The sequence below is a fragment of the Pimephales promelas genome, chromosome 6 (genome assembly GCF_988280905.1).
Source record: "Pimephales promelas chromosome 6, fPimPro1.hap1.1, whole genome shotgun sequence".
Taxonomy (NCBI): Eukaryota; Metazoa; Chordata; class Actinopteri; order Cypriniformes; family Leuciscidae; genus Pimephales; species Pimephales promelas.
In genome coordinates this window covers 36,363,357-36,380,300 of record NC_142774.1, presented here as the reverse complement: position 1 = coordinate 36,380,300, position 16,944 = coordinate 36,363,357, and the positions used below count along the sequence as shown (strand labels likewise).

The 16,944-nt window shown below is 40.1% G+C and overlaps 1 protein-coding gene across 2 annotated transcripts in view; it reads left to right on the top strand.

Annotated features, from left to right (window-relative positions):
* smcr8b (Smith-Magenis syndrome chromosome region, candidate 8b) overlaps positions 1-16,944 on the top strand; it is a 32,691-nt gene that overhangs the window by 14,601 nt on the left and 1,146 nt on the right. The window lies entirely within an intron of this gene.

Below are 16,944 nucleotides of genomic sequence, written 5' to 3'. Positions count from 1 at the left end.
GTCTAGAGCCTCCATTTTTGCACTCAGGTCAAAGTCTCGCGCCCCTCTATCAGAATCCAGAGTTTTGAGAAGATTGGAGAAATTTCATTTTTCGCCCAAAAATGAAAAAAAAAACGAAAGGGGTAACACTGTCTTTTTTTTTTCGGGTCGAAATTTTGAATTTCGATATCTCAGCTCTGGAAGGGTCTAGAGCCTCCATTTTTGCACTCAGGTCAAAGTCTCACGCCCCTCTATCAGAATCCAGAGTTTTGAGAAGATTGGAGAAACTTAATTTTTCGCCCAAAAATGAAAAAAAACAAAAGGGGTAACACTGTCGTTTTTTTTTTCGGGTCGAAATTTTGAATTTCGATATCTCAGCTCTGGAAGGGTCTAGATCCTCCATTTTTGCACTCAGGTCAAAGTCTCGCGCCCCTCTATCAGAATCCAGAGTTTTGAGAAGATTGGAGAAATTTCATTTTTCGCCCAAAAATGAAAAGAAACGAAAAGGGTAACACTGTCGTTTTTTTTTCGGGTCGAAATTTTGAATTTCGATATCTCAGCGCTGGAAGGGTCTAGAGCCTCCATTTTTGCACTCAGGTCAAAGTCTCGCGCCCCTCTATCAGAATCCAGAGTTTTGAGAAGATTGGAGAAACTTCATTTTTCGCCCGAAAATGAAAAAAAACGAAAGGGGTAACACTGTCGTTTTTTTTTCGGGTCGAAATTTTGAATTTCGATATCTCAGCTCTGGAAGGGTCTAGAGCCTCCATTTTTGCACTCAGGTCAAAGTCTCGCGCCCCTCTATCAGAATCCAGAGTTTTGAGAAGATTGGAGAAATTTCATTTTTCGCCCAAAAATGAAAAAAAAAAAACGAAAGGGGTAACACTGTCGTTTTTTTTTCGGGTCGAAATTTTGAATTTCGATATCTCAGCGCTGGAAGGGTCTAGAGCCTCCATTTTTGCACTCAGGTCAAAGTCTCGCGCCCCTCTATCAGAATCCAGAGTTTTGAGAAGATTGGAGAAACTTCATTTTTCGCCCGAAAATGAAAAAAAAACGAAAGGGGTAACACTGTCGTTTTTTTTTTCGGGTCGAAATTTTGAATTTCGATATCTCAGCTCTGGAAGGGTCTAGAGCCTCCATTTTTGCACTCAGGTCAAAGTCTCGCGCCCCTCTATCAGAATCCAGAGTTTTGAGAAGATTGGAGAAACTTAATTTTTCGCCCAAAAATGAAAAAAAATGAAAGGGGTAACACTGTCGTTTTTTTTGGGGGACGAAATTTTGAATTTCGATATCTCAGCTCTGGAAGGGTCTAGAGCCTCCATTTTTGCACTCAGGTCAAAGTCTCGCGCCCCTCTATCAGAATCCAGAGTTTTGAGAAGATTGGAGAAACTTCATTTTTCGCCCGAAAATGAAAAAAAACGAAAGGGGTAACACTGTCGTTTTTTTTTTCGGGTCGAAATTTTGAATTTCGATATCTCAGCTCTGGAAGGGTCTAGAGCCTCCATTTTTGCACTCAGGTCAAAGTCTCGCGCCCCTCTATCAGAATCCAGAGTTTTGAGAAGATTGGAGAAACTTAATTTTTCGCCCAAAAATGAAAAAAAATGAAAGGGGTAACACTGTCGTTTTTTTTGGGGGACGAAATTTTGAATTTCGATATCTCAGCTCTGGAAGGGTCTAGAGCCTCCATTTTTGCACTCAGGTCAAAGTCTCGCGCCCCTCTATCAGAATCCAGAGTTTTGAGAAGATTGGAGAAATTTCATTTTTCGCCCAAAAATGAAAAAAAAAAAACGAAAGGGGTAACACTGTCGTTTTTTTTTTCGGGTCGAAATTTTGAATTTCGATATCTCAGCTCTGGAAGGGTCTAGAGCCTCCATTTTTGCACTCAGGTCAAAGTCTCGCGCCCCTCTATCAGAATCCAGAGTTTTGAGAAGATTGGAGAAACTTAATTTTTCGCCCAAAAATGAAAAAAAACGAAAGGGGTAACACTGTCGTTTTTTTTTTCGGGTCGAAATTCTGAATTTCGATATCTCAGCTCTGGAAGGGTCTAGATCCTCCATTTTTGCACTCAGGTCAAAGTCTCTCGCCCCTCTATCAGAATCCAGAGTTTTGAGAAGATTGGAGAAACTTAATTTTTCGCCCAAAAATGAAAAAAAACGAAAGGGGTAACACTGTCGTTTTTTTTTCGGGTCGAAATTTTGAATTTCGATATCTCAGCTCTGGAAGGGTCTAGAGCCTCCATTTTTGCACTTAGGTCAAAGTCTCGCGCCCCTCTATCAGAATCCAGAGTTTTGAGAAGATTGGAGAAATTTCATTTTTCGCCCAAAAATGAAAAAAAACGAAAGGGGCAACACTGTCGTTTTTTTTTTCGGGTCAAAATTTTGAATTTCGATATCTCAGCTCTGGAAGGGTCTAGAGCCTCCATTTTTGCACTCAGGTCAAAGTCTCGCGCCCCTCTATCAGAATCCAGAGTTTTGAGAAGATTGGAGAAACTTCATTTTTCGCCCGAAAATGAAAAAAAACGAAAGGGGTAACACTGTCGTTTTTTTTTCGGGTCGAAATTTTGAATTTCGATATCTCAGCTCTGGAAGGGTCTAGAGCCTCCATTTTTGCACTCAGGTCAAAGTCTCGCGCCCCTCTATCAGAATCCAGAGTTTTGAGAAGATTGGAGAAACTTAATTTTTCGCCCAAAAATGAAAAAAAAAACGAAAGGGGTAACACTGTCTTTTTTTTTTCGGGTCGAAATTTTGAATTTCGATATCTCAGCTCTGGAAGGGTCTAGAGCCTCCATTTTTGCACTCAGGTCAAAGTCTCACGCCCCTCTATCAGAATCCAGAGTTTTGAGAAGATTGGAGAAACTTAATTTTTCGCCCAAAAATGAAAAAAAAACAAAAGGGGTAACACTGTCGTTTTTTTTTTCGGGTCGAAATTTTGAATTTCGATATCTCAGCTCTGGAAGGGTCTAGATCCTCCATTTTTGCACTCAGGTCAAAGTCTCGCGCCCCTCTATCAGAATCCAGAGTTTTGAGAAGATTGGAGAAATTTTATTTTTCGCCCAAAAATGAAAAGAAACGAAAGGGGTAACACTGTCGTTTTTTTTTCGGGTCGAAATTTTGAATTTCGATATCTCAGCGCTGGAAGGGTCTAGAGCCTCCATTTTTGCACTCAGGTCAAAGTCTCGCGCCCCTCTATCAGAATCCAGAGTTTTGAGAAGATTGGAGAAACTTCATTTTTCGCCCGAAAATGAAAAAAAACGAAAGGGGTAACACTGTCGTTTTTTTTTCGGGTCGAAATTTTGAATTTCGATATCTCAGCTCTGGAAGGGTCTAGAGCCTCCATTTTTGCACTCAGGTCAAAGTCTCGCGCCCCTCTATCAGAATCCAGAGTTTTGAGAAGATTGGAGAAACTTCATTTTTCGCCCGAAAATGAAAAAAAACGAAAGGGGTAACACTGTCGTTTTTTTTTTCGGGTCGAAATTTTGAATTTCGATATCTCAGCTCTGGAAGGGTCTAGAGCCTCCATTTTTGCACTCAGGTCAAAGTCTCGCGCCCCTCTATCAGAATCCAGAGTTTTGAGAAGATTGGAGAAACTTAATTTTTCGCCCAAAAATGAAAAAAAATGAAAGGGGTAACACTGTCGTTTTTTTTGGGGGACGAAATTTTGAATTTCGATATCTCAGCTCTGGAAGGGTCTAGAGCCTCCATTTTTGCACTCAGGTCAAAGTCTCGCGCCCCTCTATCAGAATCCAGAGTTTTGAGAAGATTGGAGAAATTTCATTTTTCGCCCAAAAATGAAAAAAAAAAAAAAAACGAAAGGGGTAACACTGTCGTTTTTTTTTTCGGGTCGAAATTTTGAATTTCGATATCTCAGCTCTGGAAGGGTCTAGAGCCTCCATTTTTGCACTCAGGTCAAAGTCTCGCGCCCCTCTATCAGAATCCAGAGTTTTGAGAAGATTGGAGAAACTTAATTTTTCGCCCAAAAATGAAAAAAAACGAAAGGGGTAACACTGTCGTTTTTTTTTTCGGGTCGAAATTCTGAATTTCGATATCTCAGCTCTGGAAGGGTCTAGATCCTCCATTTTTGCACTCAGGTCAAAGTCTCTCGCCCCTCTATCAGAATCCAGAGTTTTGAGAAGATTGGAGAAACTTAATTTTTCGCCCAAAAATGAAAAAAAACGAAAGGGGTAACACTGTCGTTTTTTTTTCGGGTCGAAATTTTGAATTTCGATATCTCAGCTCTGGAAGGGTCTAGAGCCTCCATTTTTGCACTTAGGTCAAAGTCTCGCGCCCCTCTATCAGAATCCAGAGTTTTGAGAAGATTGGAGAAATTTCATTTTTCGCCCAAAAATGAAAAAAAACGAAAGGGGCAACACTGTCGTTTTTTTTTTCGGGTCAAAATTTTGAATTTCGATATCTCAGCTCAGGAAGGGTCTAGAGCCTCCATTTTTGCACTCAGGTCAAAGTCTCGCGCCCCTCTATCAGAATCCAGAGTTTTGAGAAGATTGGAGAAACTTCATTTTTCGCCCGAAAATGAAAAAAAACGAAAGGGGTAACACTGTCGTTTTTTTTTCGGGTCGAAATTTTGAATTTCGATATCTCAGCTCTGGAAGGGTCTAGAGCCTCCATTTTTGCACTCAGGTCAAAGTCTCGCGCCCCTCTATCAGAATCCAGAGTTTTGAGAAGATTGGAGAAACTTAATTTTTCGCCCAAAAATGAAAAAAAAAAACGAAAGGGGTAACACTGTCTTTTTTTTTTCGGGTCGAAATTTTGAATTTCGATATCTCAGCTCTGGAAGGGTCTAGAGCCTCCATTTTTGCACTCAGGTCAAAGTCTCACGCCCCTCTATCAGAATCCAGAGTTTTGAGAAGATTGGAGAAACTTAATTTTTCGCCCAAAAATGAAAAAAAAACAAAAGGGGTAACACTGTCGTTTTTTTTTTCGGGTCGAAATTTTGAATTTCGATATCTCAGCTCTGGAAGGGTCTAGATCCTCCATTTTTGCACTCAGGTCAAAGTCTCGCGCCCCTCTATCAGAATCCAGAGTTTTGAGAAGATTGGAGAAATTTTATTTTTCGCCCAAAAATGAAAAGAAACGAAAGGGGTAACACTGTCGTTTTTTTTTCGGGTCGAAATTTTGAATTTCGATATCTCAGCGCTGGAAGGGTCTAGAGCCTCCATTTTTGCACTCAGGTCAAAGTCTCGCGCCCCTCTATCAGAATCCAGAGTTTTGAGAAGATTGGAGAAACTTCATTTTTCGCCCGAAAATGAAAAAAAACGAAAGGGATAACACTGGCGTTTTTTTTCGGGTCGAAATTTTGAATTTCGATATCTCAGCTCTGGAAGGGTCTAGAGCCTCCATTTTTGCACTCAGGTCAAAGTCTCGCGCCCCTCTATCAGAATCCAGAGTTTTGAGAAGATTGGAGAAATTTCATTTTTCGCCCAAAAATGAAAAAAAACGAAAGGGGTAACACTGTCGTTTTTTTTTTGGGGACGAAATTTTGAATTTCGATATCTCAGCTCTGGGAGGGTCTAGAGCCTCCATTTTTGCACTCAGGTCAAAGTCTCGCGCCCCTCTATCAGAATCCAGAGTTTTGAGAAGATTGGAGAAACTTAATTTTTCGCCCAAAAATGAAAAAAAACGAAAGGGGTAACACTGTTGTTGTTTTTTCGGGTCGAAATTTTGAATTTCGATATCTCAGCTCTGGGAGGGTCTAGAGCCTCCATTTTTGCACTCAGGTCAAAGTTTCGCGCCCCTCTATCAGAATCCAGAGTTTTGAGAAGATTGGAGAAACTTCATTTTTCGCCCAAAAATGAAAAAAAACGAAAGGGGTAACACTGTCGTTTTTTTTTTCGGGTCGAAATTTTGAATTTCGATATCTCAGCTCTGGAAGGGTCTAGATCCTCCATTTTTGCACTCAGGTCAAAGTCTCGCGCCCCTCTATCAGAATCCAGAGTTTTGAGAAGATTGGAGAAACTTAATTTTTCGCCCAAAAATGAAAAAAAACGAAAGGGGTAACACTGTCGTGTTTTTTTTTCGGGTCGAAATTTTGAATTTCGATATCTCAGCTCTGGAAGGGTCTAGATCCTCCATTTTTGCACTCAGGTCAAAGTCTCGCGCCCCTCTATCAGAATCCAGAGTTTTGAGAAGATTGGAGAAACTTCATTTTTCGCCCGAAAATGAAAAAAAACGAAAGGGGTAACACTGTCGTTTTTTTTTCGGGTCGAAATTTTTAATTTCGATATCTCAGCTCTGGAAGGGTCTAGAGCCTCCATTTTTGCACTCAGGTCAAAGTCTCGCGCCCCTCTATCAGAATCCAGAGTTTTGAGAAGATTGGAGAAACTTAATTTTTCGCCCAAAAATGAAAAAAAAAAACGAAAGGGGTAACACTGTCGTTTTTTTTTCGGGTCGAAATTTTGAATTTCGATATCTCAGCTCTGGAAGGGTCTAGAGCCTCCATTTTTGCACTCAGGTCAAAGTCTCACGCCCCTCTATCAGAATCCAGAGTTTTGAGAAGATTGGAGAAACTTAATTTTTCGCCCAAAAATGAAAAAAAACGAAAGGGGTAACACTGTCGTTTTTTTTTCGGGTCGAAATTTTGAATTTCGATATCTCAGCTCTGGAAGGGTCTAGAGCCTCCAATTTTGCACTCAGGTCAAAGTCTCGCGCCCCTCTATCAGAATCCAGAGTTTTGAGAAGATTGGAGAAATTTCATTTTTCGCCCAAAAATGAAAAAAAAAAAAAAACGAAAGGGGTAACACTGTCGTTTTTTTTTTCGGGTCGAAATTTTTAATTTCGATATCTCAGCGCTGGAAGGGTCTAGAGCCTCCATTTTTGCACTCAGGTCAAAGTCTCGCGCCCCTCTATCAGAATCCAGAGTTTTGAGAAGATTGGAGAAACTTCATTTTTCGCCCGAAAATGAAAAAAAACGAAAGGGGTAACACTGTCGTTTTTTTTTTTCGGGTCGAAATTTTGAATTTCGATATCTCAGCTCTGGAAGGGTCTAGAGCCTCCATTTTTGCACTCAGGTCAAAGTCTCGCGCCCCTCTATCAGAATCCAGAGTTTTGAGAAGATTGGAGAAACTTAATTTTTCGCCCAAAAATGAAAAAAAATGAAAGGGGTAACACTGTCGTTTTTTTTTCGGGTCGAAATTTTGAATTTCGATATCTCAGCTCTGGAAGGGTCTAGAGCCTCCATTTTTGCACTCAGGTCAAAGTCTCGCGCCCCTCTATCAGAATCCAGAGTTTTGAGAAGATTGGAGAAATTTCATTTTTCGCCCAAAAATGAAAAAAAAAACGAAAGGGGTAACACTGTCGTTTTTTTTTCGGGTCGAAATTTTGAATTTCGATATCTCAGCTCTGGAAGGGTCTAGAGCCTCCATTTTTGCACTCAGGTCAAAGTCTCGCGCCCCACTATCAGAATCCAGAGTTTTGAGAAGATTGGAGAAACTTAATTTTTCGCCCAAAAATGAAAAAAAACGAAAGGGGTAACACTGTCGTTTTTTTTGTCGGGCCGAAATTCTGAATTTCGATATCTCAGCTCTGGAAGGGTCTAGATCCTCCATTTTTGCACTCAGGTCAAAGTCTCGCGCCCCTCTATCAGAATCCAGAGTTTTGAGAAGATTGGAGAAACTTAATTTTTCGCCCAAAAATGAAAAAAAACGAAAGGGGTAACACTGTCGTTTTTTTTTTCGGGTCGAAATTTTGAATTTCGATATCTCAGCTCTGGAAGGGTCTAGAGCCTCCATTTTTGCACTTAGGTCAAAGTCTCGCGCCCCTCTATCAGAATCCAGAGTTTTGAGAAGATTGGAGAAATTTCATTTTTCGCCCAAAAATGAAAAAAACGAAAGGGGTAACACTGTCGTTTTTTTTTCGGGTCGAAATTTTGAATTTCGATATCTCAGCTCTGGAAGGGTCTAGAGCCTCCATTTTTGCACTCAGGTCAAAGTCTCGCGCCCCTCTATCAGAATCCAGAGTTTTGAGAAGATTGGAGAAACTTCATTTTTCGCCCGAAAATGAAAAAAAACGAAAGGGGTAACACTGTCGTTTTTTTTTCGGGTCGAAATTTTGAATTTCGATATCTCAGCTCTGGAAGGGTCTAGAGCCTCCATTTTTGCACTCAGGTCAAAGTCTCGCGCCCCTCTATCAGAATCCAGAGTTTTGAGAAGATTGGAGAAACTTAATTTTTCGCCCAAAAATGAAAAAAAACGAAAGGGGTAACACTGTCGTTTTTTTTTTCGGGTCGAAATTTTGAATTTCGATATCTCAGCTCTGGAAGGGTCTAGAGCCTCCATTTTTGCACTTAGGTCAAAGTCTCGCGCCCCTCTATCAGAATCCAGAGTTTTGAGAAGATTGGAGAAATTTCATTTTTCGCCCAAAAATGAAAAAAAACGAAAGGGGTAACACTGTCGTTTTTTTTTTCGGGTCGAAATTTTGAATTTCGATATCTCAGCTCTGGAAGGGTCTAGAGCCTCCATTTTTGCACTCAGGTCAAAGTCTCGCGCCCCTCTATCAGAATCCAGAGTTTTGAGAAGATTGGAGAAACTTCATTTTTCGCCCGAAAATGAAAAAAAACGAAAGGGGTAACACTGTCGTTTTTTTTTCGGGTCGAAATTTTGAATTTCGATATCTCAGCTCTGGAAGGGTCTAGAGCCTCCATTTTTGCACTCAGGTCAAAGTCTCGCGCCCCTCTATCAGAATCCAGAGTTTTGAGAAGATTGGAGAAACTTAATTTTTCGCCCAAAAATGAAAAAAAAAAACGAAAGGGGTAACACTGTCGTTTTTTTTTCGGGTCGAAATTTTGAATTTCGATATCTCAGCTCTGGAAGGGTCTAGAGCCTCCATTTTTGCACTCAGGTCAAAGTCTCACGCCCCTCTATCAGAATCCAGAGTTTTGAGAAGATTGGAGAAACTTAATTTTTCGCCCAAAAATGAAAAAAAACAAAAGGGGTAACACTGTCGTTTTTTTTTTCGGGTCGAAATTTTGAATTTCGATATCTCAGCTCTGGAAGGGTCTAGATCCTCCATTTTTGCACTCAGGTCAAAGTCTCGCGCCCCTCTATCAGAATCCAGAGTTTTGAGAAGATTGGAGAAATTTTATTTTTCGCCCAAAAATGAAAAGAAACGAAAGGGGTAACACTGTCGTTTTTTTTTCGGGTCGAAATTTTGAATTTCGATATCTCAGCGCTGGAAGGGTCTAGAGCCTCCATTTTTGCACTCAGGTCAAAGTCTCGCGCCCCTCTATCAGAATCCAGAGTTTTGAGAAGATTGGAGAAACTTCATTTTCGCCCGAAAATGAAAAAAAACGAAAGGGATAACACTGTCGTTTTTTTTCGGGTCGAAATTTTGAATTTCGATATCTCAGCTCTGGAAGGGTCTAGAGCCTCCATTTTTGCACTCAGGTCAAAGTCTCGCGCCCCTCTATCAGAATCCAGAGTTTTGAGAAGATTGGAGAAATTTCATTTTTCGCCCAAAAATGAAAAAAAACGAAAGAGGTAACACTGTCGTTTTTTTTTTTTGGGGACGAAATTTTGAATTTCGATATCTCAGCTCTGGGAGGGTCTAGAGCCTCCATTTTTGCACTCAGGTCAAAGTCTCGCGCCCCTCTATCAGAATCCAGAGTTTTGAGAAGATTGGAGAAACTTAATTTTTCGCCCAAAAATGAAAAAAAACGAAAGGGGTAACACTGTCGTTTTTTTTTCGGGTCGAAATTTTGAATTTCGATATCTCAGCTCTGGGAGGGTCTAGAGCCTCCATTTTTGCACTCAGGTCAAAGTTTCGCGCCCCTCTATCAGAATCCAGAGTTTTGAGAAGATTGGAGAAACTTCATTTTTCGCCCAAAAATGAAAAAAAACGAAAGGGGTAACACTGTCGTTTTTTTTTCGGGTCGAAATTTTGAATTTCGATATCTCAGCTCTGGAAGGGTCTAGATCCTCCATTTTTGCACTCAGGTCAAAGTCTCGCGCCCCTCTATCAGAATCCAGAGTTTTGAGAAGATTGGAGAAACTTAATTTTTCGCCCAAAAATGAAAAAAAACGAAAGGGGTAACACTGTCGTTTTTTTTTTCGGGTCGAAATTTTGAATTTCGATATCTCAGCTCTGGAAGGGTCTAGATCCTCCATTTTTGCACTCAGGTCAAAGTCTCGCGCCCCTCTATCAGAATCCAGAGTTTTGAGAAGATTGGAGAAACTTCATTTTTCGCCCGAAAATGAAAAAAAACGAAAGGGGTAACACTGTCGTTTTTTTTTCGGGTCGAAATTTTGAATTTCGATATCTCAGCTCTGGAAGGGTCTAGAGCCTCCATTTTTGCACTCAGGTCAAAGTCTTGCGCCCCTCTATCAGAATCCAGAGTTTTGAGAAGATTGGAGAAACTTAATTTTTCGCCCAAAAATGAAAAAAAAAACGAAAGGGGTAACACTGTCGTTTTTTTTTCGGGTCGAAATTTTGAATTTCGATATCTCAGCTCTGGAAGGGTCTAGAGCCTCCATTTTTGCACTCAGGTCAAAGTCTCACGCCCCTCTATCAGAATCCAGAGTTTTGAGAAGATTGGAGAAACTTAATTTTTCGCCCAAAAATGAAAAAAAACGAAAGGGGTAACACTGTCGTTTTTTTTTCGGGTCGAAATTTTGAATTTCGATATCTCAGCTCTGGAAGGGTCTAGAGCCTCCATTTTTGCACTCAGGTCAAAGTCTCGCGCCCCTCTATCAGAATCCAGAGTTTTGAGAAGATTGGAGAAATTTCATTTTTCGCCCAAAAATGAAAAAAAAAAAAACGAAAGGGGTAACACTGTCGTTTTTTTTTCGGGTCAAAATTTTGAATTTCGATATCTCAGCGCTGGAAGGGTCTAGAGCCTCCATTTTTGCACTCAGGTCAAAGTCTCGCGCCCCTCTATCAGAATCCAGAGTTTTGAGAAGATTGGAGAAACTTCATTTTTCGCCCGAAAATGAAAAAAAACGAAAGGGGTAACACTGTCGTTTTTTTTTTTCGGGTCGAAATTTTGAATTTCGATATCTCAGCTCTGGAAGGGTCTAGAGCCTCCATTTTTGCACTCAGGTCAAAGTCTCGCGCCCCTCTATCAGAATCCAGAGTTTTGAGAAGATTGGAGAAACTTAATTTTTCGCCCAAAAATGAAAAAAAATGAAAGGGGTAACACTGTCGTTTTTTTTTCGGGTCGAAATTTTGAATTTCGATATCTCAGCTCTGGAAGGGTCTAGAGCCTCCATTTTTGCACTCAGGTCAAAGTCTCGCGCCCCTCTATCAGAATCCAGAGTTTTGAGAAGATTGGAGAAACTTAATTTTTCGCCCAAAAATGAAAAAAAACAAAAGGGGTAACACTGTCGTTTTTTTTTTCGGGTCGAAATTTTGAATTTCGATATCTCAGCTCTGGAAGGGTCTAGAGCCTCCATTTTTGCACTTAGGTCAAAGTCTCGCGCCCCTCTATCAGAATCCAGAGTTTTGAGAAGATTGGAGAAATTTCATTTTTCGCCCAAAAATGAAAAAAAAACGAAAGGGGTAACACTGTCGTTTTTTTTTTCGGGTCGAAATTTTGAATTTCGATATCTCAGCTCTGGAAGGGTCTAGAGCCTCCATTTTTGCACTCAGGTCAAAGTCTCGCGCCCCTCTATCAGAATCCAGAGTTTTGAGAAGATTGGAGAAACTTCATTTTTCGCCCGAAAATGAAAAAAAACGAAAGGGGTAACACTGTCGTTTTTTTTTTCGGGTCGAAATTTTGAATTTCGATATCTCAGCTCTGGAAGGGTCTAGAGCCTCCATTTTTGCACTCAGGTCAAAGTCTCGCGCCCCTCTATCAGAATCCAGAGTTTTGAGAAGATTGGAGAAATTTCATTTTTCGCCCAAAAATGAAAAAAAAAAACGAAAGGGGTAACACTGTCGTTTTTTTTTCGGGTCGAAATTTTGAATTTCGATATCTCAGCTCTGGAAGGGTCTAGAGCCTCCATTTTTGCACTCAGGTCAAAGTCTCGTGCCCCTCTATCAGAATCCAGAGTTTTGAGAAGATTGGAGAAACTTAATTTTTCGCCCAAAAATGAAAAAAAACGAAAAAATGAAAAAAAACGAAAGGGGTAACACTGTCGTTTTTTTTTTCGGGTCGAAATTCTGAATTTCGATATCTCAGCTCTGGAAGGGTCTAGATCCTCCATTTTTGCACTCAGGTCAAAGTCTCGCGCCCCTCTATCAGAATCCAGAGTTTTGAGAAGATTGGAGAAACTTAATTTTTCGCCCAAAAATGAAAAAAAACGAAAGGGGTAACACTGTCGTTTTTTTTTCGGGTCGAAATTTTGAATTTCGATATCTCAGCTCTGGAAGGGTCTAGAGCCTCCATTTTTGCACTTAGGTCAAAGTCTCGCGCCCCTCTATCAGAATCCAGAGTTTTGAGAAGATTGGAGAAATTTCATTTTTCGCCCAAAAATGAAAAAAAACGAAAGGGGTAACACTGTCGTTTTTTTTTTCGGGTCGAAATTTTGAATTTCGATATCTCAGCTCTGGAAGGGTCTAGAGCCTCCATTTTTGCACTCAGGTCAAAGTCTCGCGCCCCTCTATCAGAATCCAGAGTTTTGAGAAGATTGGAGAAATTTCATTTTTCGCCCAAAAATGAAAAAAAACGAAAGGGGTAACACTGGCGTTTTTTTTTCGGGTCGAAATTTTGAATTTCGATATCTCAGCTCTGGAAGGGTCTAGAGCCTCCATTTTTGCACTCAGGTCAAAGTCTCGCGCCCCTCTATCAGAATCCAGAGTTTTGAGAAGATTGGAGAAACTTAATTTTTCGCCCAAAAATGAAAAAAAACGAAAGGGGTAACTGTCGTTTTTTTTTTCGGGTCGAAATTTTGAATTTCGATATCTCAGCTCTGGAAGGGTCTAGAGCCTCCATTTTTGCACTTAGGTCAAAGTCTCGCGCCCCTCTATCAGAATCCAGAGTTTTGAGAAGATTGGAGAAATTTCATTTTTCGCCCAAAAATGAAAAAAAACGAAAGGGGTAACACTGTCGTTTTTTTTTCGGGTCGAAATTTTGAATTTCGATATCTCAGCTCTGGAAGGGTCTAGAGCCTCCATTTTTGCACTCAGGTCAAAGTCTCGCGCCCCTCTATCAGAATCCAGAGTTTTGAGAAGATTGGAGAAATTTCATTTTTCGCCCAAAAATGAAAAAAAACGAAAGGGGTAACACTGTCGTTTTTTTTTTCGGGTCGAAATTTTGAATTTCGATATCTCAGCTCTGGAAGGGTCTAGAGCCTCCATTTTTGCACTCAGGTCAAAGTCTCGCGCCCCTCTATCAGAATCCAGAGTTTTGAGAAGATTGGAGAAACTTCATTTTTCGCCCGAAAATGAAAAAAAACGAAAGGGGTAACACTGTCGTTTTTTTTTTTCGGGTCGAAATTTTGAATTTCGATATCTCAGCTCTGGAAGGGTCTAGAGCCTCCATTTTTGCACTCAGGTCAAAGTCTCGCGCCCCTCTATCAGAATCCAGAGTTTTGAGAAGATTGGAGAAATTTCATTTTTCGCCCAAAAATGAAAAAAAAAAACGAAAGGGGTAACACTGTCGTTTTTTTTTCGGGTCGAAATTTTGAATTTCGATATCTCAGCTCTGGAAGGGTCTAGAGCCTCCATTTTTGCACTCAGGTCAAAGTCTCGTGCCCCTCTATCAGAATCCAGAGTTTTGAGAAGATTGGAGAAACTTAATTTTTCGCCCAAAAATGAAAAAAAACGAAAAAAATGAAAAAAAACGAAAGGGGTAACACTGTCGTTTTTTTTTTCGGGTCGAAATTCTGAATTTCGATATCTCAGCTCTGGAAGGGTCTAGATCCTCCATTTTTGCACTCAGGTCAAAGTCTCGCGCCCCTCTATCAGAATCCAGAGTTTTGAGAAGATTGGAGAAACTTAATTTTTCGCCCAAAAATGAAAAAAAACGAAAGGGGTAACACTGTCGTTTTTTTTTCGGGTCGAAATTTTGAATTTCGATATCTCAGCTCTGGAAGGGTCTAGAGCCTCCATTTTTGCACTTAGGTCAAAGTCTCGCGCCCCTCTATCAGAATCCAGAGTTTTGAGAAGATTGGAGAAATTTCATTTTTCGCCCAAAAATGAAAAAAAACGAAAGGGGTAACACTGTCGTTTTTTTTTTCGGGTCGAAATTTTGAATTTCGATATCTCAGCTCTGGAAGGGTCTAGAGCCTCCATTTTTGCACTCAGGTCAAAGTCTCGCGCCCCTCTATCAGAATCCAGAGTTTTGAGAAGATTGGAGAAACTTCATTTTTCGCCCGAAAATGAAAAAAAAACGAAAGGGGTAACACTGTCGTTTTTTTTTTCGGGTCGAAATTTTGAATTTCGATATCTCAGCTCTGGAAGGGTCTAGAGCCTCCATTTTTGCACTCAGGTCAAAGTCTCGCGCCCCTCTATCAGAATCCAGAGTTTTGAGAAGATTGGAGAAATTTCATTTTTCGCCCAAAAATGAAAAAAAACGAAAGGGGTAACACTGGCGTTTTTTTTTCGGGTCGAAATTTTGAATTTCGATATCTCAGCTCTGGAAGGGTCTAGAGCCTCCATTTTTGCACTCAGGTCAAAGTCTCGCGCCCCTCTATCAGAATCCAGAGTTTTGAGAAGATTGGAGAAACTTAATTTTTCGCCCAAAAATGAAAAAAAACGAAAGGGGTAACACTGTCGTTTTTTTTTTCGGGTCGAAATTTTGAATTTCGATATCTCAGCTCTGGAAGGGTCTAGAGCCTCAATTTTTGCACTTAGGTCAAAGTCTCGCGCCCCTCTATCAGAATCCAGAGTTTTGAGAAGATTGGAGAAATTTCATTTTTCGCCCAAAAATGAAAAAAAACGAAAGGGGTAACACTGTCGTTTTTTTTTCGGGTCGAAATTTTGAATTTCGATATCTCAGCTCTGGAAGGGTCTAGAGCCTCCATTTTTGCACTCAGGTCAAAGTCTCGCGCCCCTCTATCAGAATCCAGAGTTTTGAGAAGATTGGAGAAATTTCATTTTTCGCCCAAAAATGAAAAAAAACGAAAGGGGTAACACTGTCGTTTTTTTTTTTGGGTCGAAATTTTGAATTTCGATATCTCAGCTCTGGGAGGGTCTAGAGCCTCCATTTTTGCACTCAGGTCAAAGTCTCGCGCCCCTCTATCAGAATCCAGAGTTTTGAGAAGATTGGAGAAACTTAATTTTTCGCCCAAAAATGAAAAAAAACGAAAGGGGTAACACTGTCGTTTTTTTTTCGGGTCGAAATTTTTAATTTCGATACCTCAGCTCTGGGAGGGTCTAGAGCCTCCATTTTTGCACTCAGGTCAAAGTCTCGCGCCCCTCTATCAGAATCCAGAGTTTTGAGAAGATTGGAGAAACTTAATTTTTCGCCCGAAAATGAAAAAAAAACGAAAGGGGTAGTAACACTGTCGTTTTTTTTTCGGGTCGAAATTTTGAATTTCGATATCTCAGCTCTGGGAGGGTCTAGAGCCTCCATTTTTGCACTCAGGTCAAAGTCTCGCGCCCCTCTATCAGAATCCAGAGTTTTGAGAAGATTGGAGAAACTTAATTTTTTGCCTGAAAACGAAAAAAAACGAAAGGGATAACACTGTCGGGTTTTTTTTCGGGTCGAAATTTTGAATTTTGATATCTCAGCTCTGGAAGGGTCTAGAGCATCCATTTTTGCACTCAGGTCAAAGTCTCGTGGCCCTCTATCAGAATCCAGAGTTTTGAGAAGATTGGAGAAACTTAATTTTTCGCCCGAAAACGGAAAAAAACGAAAGGGGTAACACTGTCGGGTTTTTTTTCGGGTCGAAATTTTGAATTTTGATATCTCAGCTCTGGAAGGGGCTAGAGCCAACATTTTTGCACTCAGGTCAAAGTCTCACAGCCCTCGATCATAATCCAGAGTTTTGAGAAGATTGGAGAAACTTAATTTTTCGCCCGAAAACGAAAAAAAAACGAAAGGGGTAACACTGTCGTTTTTTTTTTTGGTCGAAATTTTGAATTTTGATATCTCAGCTCTGGAAGGGTCTAGATCCTCAATTTTTGCACTCAGGTTAAAGTTTCATGGCCCTCTATCAGAATCCAGAGTTTTGAGAAGATGGGAGAAACTTAATTTTTCGCCTGAAAATGAAAAAAAAAACGAAAGGGGTAACACTGTCGTTTTTTTTTTCGGGTCGAAATTTTGAATTTTGATATCTCAGCTCTGGAAGGGGCTAGAGCCAACATTTTTGCACTCAGGTCAAAGTCTTGTGGTCCTCTATCAGAATCCAGAGTTTTGAGAAGATTGGAGAAACTTAATTTTTTGCCCGAAAACGAAAAAAAAAAACGAAAGGGGTAACACTGTCGTTTTTTTTTTTCGGGTCGAAATTTTGAATTTCGATATCTCAGCTCTGGAAGGGTGCAAAAATGGAGGCTCTAGACCCTTCCAGAGCTGAGATATTAAAAAGTATAGACCAACAAATTTTATGTTTATTAATTAATTTCATGTTGGTACATTTTGGGGAAGTACACCTGTTTTGACCTGATGTCCATTGGACTGGACAAAAAAAATCACAATGAAAGCAATTATATCATTTTTTTTTTCATTTGTTTTTATATATAGAAACCTCATGAGCTGGGAAGATGTACTTTTATATTTTTCAGAAACTGAAAACATAATTCAGGTCTGAGGGAGTTAAACGGGTGGCTGTAGTATTACTTAAAAATCATGATCATAACCTTTACTGCCATACTAAAAATCTTAGGTGGCAAGTGATTCGCCTTTTCTGAATCATTTAAATATTGGTGTCTGGATCATTGTAAGCCATTGTAAACCTTAGCTTAAAAGTATGCAATAAAAGAAGTGCTCATAAATGGCAGTGAGATGGTATTCTCATTTGAAGCAGAAAAGAGTCTTCGACCCAGAAATAGTTTTATAATAAGATCAATACATCATGACTTGACAATATAGATCATCAGGAGCAGGGTTGCACGCCACTGATATACTGCATAAACATTC